Source organism: Crocodylus porosus, unplaced genomic scaffold (assembly GCF_001723895.1).
Source record: "Crocodylus porosus isolate Cpor-Errol unplaced genomic scaffold, CroPor_comp1, whole genome shotgun sequence".
Taxonomy (NCBI): Eukaryota; Metazoa; Chordata; order Crocodylia; family Crocodylidae; genus Crocodylus; species Crocodylus porosus.
This window is the reverse complement of record NW_017728931.1, coordinates 125,392,508-125,399,896: the sequence shown is the minus strand read 5'-3', so window position 1 is coordinate 125,399,896 and position 7,389 is coordinate 125,392,508. Positions and strand designations below refer to the sequence as shown.

At 38.8% G+C, this 7,389-nt stretch overlaps 1 protein-coding gene and 1 long non-coding RNA gene across 13 annotated transcripts in view; one reads left to right on the top strand and one right to left on the bottom strand.

The window, feature by feature from the left end:
* Window positions 1-5,565, bottom strand: part of LOC109315762 — a 14,824-nt gene extending 9,259 nt beyond the window's left edge. Inside the window, exons 1-2 of the long non-coding RNA XR_002102602.1 lie at window positions 5,483-5,565; window positions 3,645-3,646 (exon numbers count right to left, since the gene is read on the bottom strand). This is a non-coding gene — a long non-coding RNA (uncharacterized LOC109315762). The remainder of the gene's footprint in view (window positions 1-3,644; window positions 3,647-5,482) is intronic.
* The window catches only part of MAGI2 (membrane associated guanylate kinase, WW and PDZ domain containing 2), a 1,214,455-nt gene that overhangs the window by 701,495 nt on the left and 505,571 nt on the right, over window positions 1-7,389 (top strand). The window lies entirely within an intron of this gene.

Genomic DNA, 7,389 nt, shown 5'->3' with positions numbered 1-7,389 from the left:
TTTATTATAATTTTTACACTTCTTATCTTAATTTCTAATGACCTTAAATATAACATTTTCCAGACTCTGCTTGACCTTAAATATATCATTTTCTAGACTCTGCTTGCATAATATGTGGTTATCTTTCGTCATTGCGGTTTAGCCATGCGGTTTCCTGTTTTAACAATATAAGCTGTTTGCTTGCAATTTTTATCATTGTCAGCATTTCTATTCAAGGGTCAGATGGTGATCACCAGAATGTCAATCGCTGACTTCTCAACCTCATTGAAGCATTCTAGGAGTTTTAGTGCATTGTTCTTGATGCTAGGCCTTGCTTAGCATAAGCACTATCTCACACCCATAAGAACAGAGGGACATTACCTGTTGGGACCATAGCCAGCATGTAATCTGCTAACTAATACACAGACACCTCCTCAGCAAGGCAGAGGGAAGGGGGGAATTCCTGCTTAGCAGGGAGTGGTGAGGGGGAGCGGGGAAGTATCCATAATCTGTGCTGAAGAGGCAGTCAGGGAGCAGAGCGGAGAGCCCCACCCAGCCCAGAGAGCATGCCAGGATGCTCAGGGTATCTGGTGTAGCTTAAACCAGCAAAGGGTCTGGAATAGACATTGCATAAACCGGTTTGAGCCAAATCAGTTAAGTCTGATACTGCATTCAAACAGGTTTATGTGCACTGGACTTCCATTGTGTTACAGGTTTAAACCAATTTCTGATCACTTAAACCAGGTTGTGTAATGTCTGTCCCTATAGCTATAACCTCCCATAACAGTTATGTTTCACTGGAACAATGAAATGATCCATTAATTGGAGCACGTGACGGCTTCATGAAACAGATTTGTTCATGGATGCTGGACCTAGATTTTGGAATTCAGTTCTGTAAGAGAGAAAAATGAGCAGGAGCCTCACTGCTGTCAGAATTAAGTGCAAAACTCACTTCTTTGCTTTATCATATTATTTTCTCTCTCTTTTTAGAAATTAAATCTAAGCTTATTTGTTCTATCCTCAGAAGGACCATTTTTTTTAATCATCCTTTTTATATTTCTACTTGGAATTATTCCAAATCCCCCAAATCATCAGCAAGCATTCTCATGCTTGTGAATATCACACAAAATAGTGGCTTTTCTGCAAATGATTTATGCACATTGCTATTGATGAACACATTTTTGTTAATGTGAGTTAAGTAGAGAAAGGATTTTATCTAGTGACTCAAGAACTCTGTGTTTCAGATAGTATTATTCTTTTTTAAATGTTGTAACATGAAAATTAAGCAGGTTTTAAAATAATAAATTTCTTCTTTGAAATTACCTAATACAGTAGAAGTGCCTTAGGAACTTGATTGTCAAAATAGAGTGCTATATATTTTCTGAATCAAATGGAAAAAATGCTTAGAATATCAAATATTGTATATGCATGGATTTTACTATATAAGCTCATTATCCAGCCCAATCATTTTGCACATGAAAAATATTGTTGCTAAAGAAAAGCATCAGAAAAGCTGGGTACCAAAATATATATTAAATATTCAGGAGTCTAAATTATTAGGAAATAGACTCAATCCTGAACTTTACAGTGGAACATAATGAGGTAAAAAGAGCACAAGAAGCATTTTTCATCATACAAGTAGTCAAAGAAAACATGTGGCTATCACAGAAGAATGTACAAAGCTAATGATCTAGTAGAGGGCTGTCCCAATGAAGGGTTAAACTTGGCCTCCAAGCTCCCAGTCAGTGCAGAGGATAGGGACCCATGCAGTGGAGCAGGATGGGGGAGTCGCACAGGACATCAGGGGGCCACATATCACAATGTTCTGTCTGTTCAGCATCCTGTCTGTGAGGTGTGTGGCTAGAGGACCTGTGGCCCCTGTCCATTCAGAAGTTGGACTGCCCTGATACAGTGGTGGAACACATTATCATGAGGGTCTGGCCCATGTAGAACAGGATTTATTCAAAAGAGCAGCAGAGTACCCCCTGTAGTGTGGTGCATTCTTCCACCATGACAGATTCTGCCCTGAATTGATAGGATCCCTTGCTGAAAAACATAGCTGCCATATGCTTCTGCTCATCTTTGCTCCGCTGGCTTGTTGGTGCCCAGGTAGTGTCCTGTACTACATACTTTCAATGAATTGTAATGATAGTTGCATCATCTCTTCCCTTAAAAAGTATATTAACTCAGACATTCAAAGAATTAGTTTAGCATACAGTTGCACATGTTCAACTAGCAGCGTAGCATCAGAGGTTAACTCTTCATGCAATACATTTAGAACACACTCTTCCATTGTCATTATGTAGAATGACCTTATCATAATAACCTATATGTATTACATACCCTCTGCTGGTCTTGCTTTTAAAAACCATTCAACTCTTTTTAAATATTGGAGAAAACAGATTATAACATGAAATATTAAGTAATATTGGTATAGTGTTGTGACACTATAAAGCGTTATGGGCCAAATTTTGATATCCTTATTTAAGCTGAACAATTACTCCATTTCACAAATTATGCAGCTGAAGTACATCTGTCTTGGAAGTGCATTTGGGTATCAATATTCAGCTCTGTGTAAGTGGTGTTATTTATTATCACTGCCCTTCTAGCATGCCTTAAGTTTACTGCCACTGTGTGTGTCAGGTCTGGACATGTTCATAAATTCTTTATGGCAGAGTGCTCTAGCTGTTCTGTACAATTGGTTGATCAGAATACGGAACGGCTTCACTGTTGTAGAAGCAATTGCAACTCTACCTAAGACACTGGAGTTGTATTGCTATAGCCAGCTGAGATTAGGCCTCCAAGATTATAGAAAGTTCAGGAAGCGTAGCATACAAATAGCAAAATGTTATAAGATGTCTGGTTATTTTTAGTGAATCTGTTTCAAATTTCACTTACTATAGTGGTCATGGCATACTTCTATCTTGTTATGCAAAAGCTGTCTGTCCATTACAGAGGAAATCTTTTCAACGTTGCATTAATGCAGAGACACATAGATCACAAGTAGAAACAGCAAGAGTGATAGTGCAGAGACAAAGGTATTTTTCCCACTGTGCTATCTTGCTCTGTCTAGCACGTCTAGACATGTTGATAGCCTGCTGCCTAGAGTGTCCTTGTTACCTCCCGAGGAGAGCTGCAAAAGTCAAAGACGTAACCAAAAAAGTCTTTCTTTCACCACAAATCTCAAATCACATCCTTTTTAGGCCGCTCTAAAAATAGGAAGCATTTTTCACATAATTAGCACATATTTTTAACGTTATTAGAAAAAAACAGCATCTCTTTCTAGATCTCATTAGCAGCACACTTCCAGAAAAAAATACATGCCCACTTTTGCATTCTCTGGCTTCTTAAATTGGGCCTAATCCTGAAATAGTTACTTCTGTATATGTGGCTTTATTTTCCTGTATAGTCCTTTTGGGTAAAATGAGCTTAAAGATACACATGGGACTAGAAGGCTGGGTGCTGTAGCCAGCTGTGGCCAGTGATGCCTAAACTTCGAAAAGAGGTCAGGATTACCCACTCCATAGCTCAGTGGGAGCTAACCCTTTTGGCAGGAGCGCTGTGAATTAGCCCTGTACCCTGCCTGAGTGCTACACTGATTGCTTTCTCCTGCCTCCTCTGCTGTACTGCTTTCAGCTTCCTGTCTGTTCCACAGCTCTGCCTACTGCTTCCTACCTTATTTGCTGCTGTAGTGCTTGTGCTCCATGATGTGCTGTGCGCCGCACGCGCAGGCTTCCCGTGCCACTTACAGCACATGTGGCCTATCTCTTCCTCTGCAAATCTTTGTCTCAGTGACTCAGAATCCAAGGAAGAGATGTACTCAATGGCTTTAAAGCAGGAAAAATAATCATGAAAATAATATTTTGTTAATAGATTTTCTAAATGCCAGTCTCCTATATGCAGCTTCTCATCATTACTTTCTCTCACCTACCCATCCTTAACATTGGATCATGGTATTTTAGCTTTAGATTAACCCTGAAAAAAGAACCAAGAGTGGGAAATATAAGGGCAAGTGTTTGCTAGGGTCTTAATAGGTGTTATGAAGGAAATCCCAGTGTCTTACAGAGCTTTCTAGGTAGCTTCAAATCATACCTTAAAGAACCTTTTGAGACAACAATCTGGAATTAGAAAAATTGTTAAGTAACTTCTTTTCTTTTCACCCGTTTCAGTTCCTGATCACTGAAAGGTCTGTTCTTTCAGGCAGTGAGCTACTTAGCCTCTGTGTTGACTGGTCCATTAAATGCCAGACTGCCCCCAATTTCTTAGTCCAAGTTATTTCAAGAATTGAGTGGAATATATTTTCTGTGTTGTATATCTCTATAATCTGCACTAACAAATGAAATTCAGATTTTTTCATAAGCATCTTCTGCAATCTTCTATATGTGAGTTGACATAGGGTATTCAAACTTCTCTGTTATTATCTTTTAACTGTAATGTTCACAGATAACACCTTAAAAGGTACTCTTGGCAAAGATAATGAAAAAAAGATTTTTCATTTGCTCAGAAGCTATGATGACAATGAACATTTAATAGATAGGTTTAATGCTAAGTCAAAGTCACTTTTAAAAGTAAATATTCTGCAGAGAAAGTGAAGAATTCACCACCAGTAAGAAACTAACCTAATTCACATCACAGTAACTAATTAATGTTGAAAATAGTTTTTCATCTGCCACAAGAAGACATCATGATACTACAGTGTGTTGGATCCTCAGCTGGTTGTATCTTGACCCCGTATATTTTAGGCAAAGTCAGAGGACAACGCCCTCAGAATTCTACCCCAGGCCGTATCCTGGATTTTCTCTCTTACTTTGTTACTTCCTCTCCACTACTATTGCCAGTTTCAATGTGCTTTGAGAAAACACAGGATTTCTCCAACAGTGTGTCATTAAAAAATAAAAGGCCTAACAACCACTATCACCGTCATTTCTATCCCTGGATGTTACTATGTAGCTCAGCTTCAGTAAGTCCATTTTTAGAATGCAAGTTGTTTGGACTGGGACTACCTTTCTAGTCATGCATACTGAACAGTGCCAAGCAGCTTATGTAAAAAACAAATTATAAAAAAGTAAAACCCAGATTTTACTTTTTGGATATATTTAGAATCAAAAAAGAGATTTCTAAAATGCATATCTGGAGTTTAATAATCCTGTTTACTAGTAGACACTAGTTCACCCACTAACTCATCAGGCACAGAAGGCTTGCCTAGAATTCTTAAAAATTGAAGAGGTTTCTTTTTATCTATTCAGATAAACAGAGGCTGAAAAGATTTCTTGATTTATAAACTCATTTCTTAAGAAGGAGCACCTATCCGTTACTCTAAGAACTTCCTGATACTTAAAACATAGAAATAGGTAGGCGTGGCAGAATGTGATCATTATTTTTTAATAATTTGGATGGATAATATCGATGTTTATTTTTAACAATTAATATTTCAATTTTATATTAAATTAGCAGCGTAAAGATCTTCTGCCCCCAAGATGGCAAAACAAACAACAACAACAACAAAAAGACCAAGAAAACACCAAAACTTGTATCTTTTCTAACTGAAGTCTTTCTCTCCATGTACCAGTCTCACCAGTAGGCTGCTTTGCCTTTTTTACTGTCTCTCATTTCTCTGCAGCTGAGTTGTCCCACTCAGGCATCAGGAACTCCCCACTGCTGTTTTGTATGGGTTCCTCCCAGGCTGCTGCTTCTGGTCCTTCTGGAATACTCCCTCTCCTCCCCGCAGGCTTCAGGTAGAGGGTTAAGTAGCCTGTTATCTCCTTCTAGCCATCTGCCCGCCACCTGTGAACGAGCAGCTAATTACTTAATTGATAAGTCATTAGGCCCTCTATACTCTGGCCCAGGACTCCCTTCTGTTTTTCCCCTCTTTTCGATTATTAAGGATGGAAATATTTGTTTCATAAGTCTATGTGTGTGAGGTGAAATTAACATTTATGGACACTCTAAGAACTTCCTGATACTTAAAACATGGAAATAGGTAGGCGTGGCAGAATGTGATCATTATTCTTGTGAAAGGCCAGTACTATTTACAAAACAGAGTATCTTCTGTTTATGAAATCGCACACAATTTAACCCAAATTAGGTCTTGATCTGTGATAAGAGTTGGTAGGAGCTAGTTAAAAAGTAGGAGACATTTAACAAAACTCTAATTGAATTCTTTTGCCTTTCTATATGAGATCTCTTATTGGAGGAGTTTGGAGTAGAAGAAAAATTGAAGTTACCCATGTTCCAAAAGTCCCCATCTCCTATCCAGTTCCTTGATCAGCATATTCTCTGGTGTCATCTCAAGTCCAGAAACTTTTTGGCATTATTTTCTAAGTAAAATGTAGACTAAATTGTGATTGGCATGATAAGATATTGTAGGTTTTCAGCGTAACAAGTACTGAAATGTACATGGTCCCTGTAGACCACTTTGGGCAATCATGCCTTTAAGTGCTTCACTTGGGAATGAAAGTTTTTACAGCCTGTTGAACCAATTTTTCACTATCAGATTAAACCAATGCCCACCAAAGTCAATCGAAAAATCCCCCCCATTCTGAGTTCATACTAGATGAGGCTCACTTGATACATCCCTGATGGAAATAGGTAACTGTTACATAGGGTATGAAGAACTGAATCTTTTTTTTTATAGATTAATCACATCACCTACTACTCAAGCACAGCCATATTTGCGGTGGACCATAGCAGCTGTTTAAATACAGCACAGCATCATTTTGCAGAAGTGTTTCAGATTATTTGCAATAGGAAAAGAAGCACCAACTGCTGCATATCATTTCTGCTTTCTCTCTATGGAATACAAAGTGTTACATCTAATGGTGTGATTTTCTAGCTCAGCAATTGCTAAGTGCCTGGTTTTGTTTAATTTTGTTTAGACTGTCCCTGTTAATGGGGTTTGGAATGATTAACCCTAAGCTCTCATTCAGAAATACTGGTGTCAGCAAACTGCTTATTAATGGCATATGAAACTATTAACCCTGAACACCATTTTCAGAAATTTTGGAGTCATCCCATTGCTGCCCAAATTATTTATTTAAAAGAATATGCTGGAGAAATTGTGGGTTGAGGAAACAACACAGCAATGACTTTCTTAGCCTGGAAAAGTGCAGGCTCAGGGGTGATCTGATGGCCACCTATAAGTTTATCAGGGTGACCACCAGTTTCTGGGGGAATGTTTGTTCACCAGAGCGCCCCAAGGTATGACAAGGTCGAACGGTCACAAACTCCTGCAAGACCGTTTCAGGCTGGACATAAGGAAAATTTTCTTTACTGTCTGAGCCCCCAAGGTCTGGAACAGTCTGCCAGCGGAGGTGGTTCAAACACCTACATTGAACACCTTCAAGAGTAAATTGGATGCTTATCTTGCTGGGATCCTATGACCCCAGCTGACTTCCTGCCCTTTGGGCAGGG